Source organism: Alligator sinensis, unplaced genomic scaffold, assembly GCF_000455745.1.
Source record: "Alligator sinensis unplaced genomic scaffold, ASM45574v1 scaffold1065_1, whole genome shotgun sequence".
Lineage (NCBI taxonomy): Eukaryota > Metazoa > Chordata > Crocodylia > Alligatoridae > Alligator > Alligator sinensis.
In genome coordinates this window covers 16,659-17,808 of record NW_005842812.1, presented here as the reverse complement: position 1 = coordinate 17,808, position 1,150 = coordinate 16,659, and positions in this window count along the sequence as shown.

Here is a 1,150-nt window from a genome sequence, read left to right as displayed (position 1 = left end):
GCGTGTGCCCTGCCCGAGCCGGGACGGGACCCCAGGAGTCCTGGTGCCTGGCCCGCGTGTGCCCTGCCCCAGCCGGGACGGGACCCCAGGAGTCCTGGTGCCTGGCCCGCGTGTGCCCTGCCCCAGCCGGGACGGGACCCCAGGAGTCCTGGTGGCCCCCCAGCCCCTGACTCAGCTCAGGGAATTTCCCTCCCCAGCACCAGCCCAGATACCGCTCCCCAGGACCCTTATCAGGGCCAACCCAGGGCCGGAAAGGCTTTGGAGCAGGGTCCGGGGGCGAGCCCAGCCTCTGTCCCCCAGCTCTGCAGGCCTGGGGCATCTGGCAGGGCCTGGTGCCAGCTCCCAGGCACCCGGGGGCAGGCGGCTGTGGGGCTGGGCTGCATTCACCCACCCTGTGGGCTCCTCCTGGTAGGCTGCTCAGGCCACTCTCCTGCCCAGGCCAGACAGCCACTGCAGGGGGTGTCGCAATGCCCGGGTTAAACATTACCCAGCATTTCCTCAGGTGCGGGGGCGCGGGCAGAGTGGGCAGGCCAGGCCACATCACGGGAAGGGCCACGCGCTCGCTCGTCACCCAGGGACGTGGCGCTGAGCAAGGCTGCATGGCTGCTGCAGCCCCCCGCCCCAGGGTGCGTGTGGGCACACAGGCAGTTATCACGGGTCATCTGATACCCAGGGCAGGCCACCCCATGAACCTCTCGCACCCAGGCTCCTAGAGGCCACTGGGAGGACCCCTTCCCCCCCCCCCCGCCCCCCCCCCCCCCGCGCCCCAAGTGCCCTGTGCCCACACCCAGCTGTACACAGACTTGGGGCTGCGGTGTGCTCTGGGGTATGTGGAGGGGTCTCTGCTGATGCCCCAATGCCCCCAGAGGGTGAGAAGGGCCCTGGGTCAGGTCAAAGTCTGGTGTGACCCTGGGGATGGCCAGGGGGAGGGGGCAGATCTGCCCTGCCAGACCATCTGTAGGGCAGGTGGGGGCAAGCCTGGGGGCTGAGGGAGGCAATTAGAGCCTGTCCTGACCCCTCCAACCAGCCCTGGCATCCGCCCCACCCTCAACCGCAGCCCACCCAAGACCCCCCCACCCCTAGCACAGGAGGCACCAGCCCCACTCAACAGACCCCCCCACCAGCGGCCCACAAGACACCTCCCACCCCA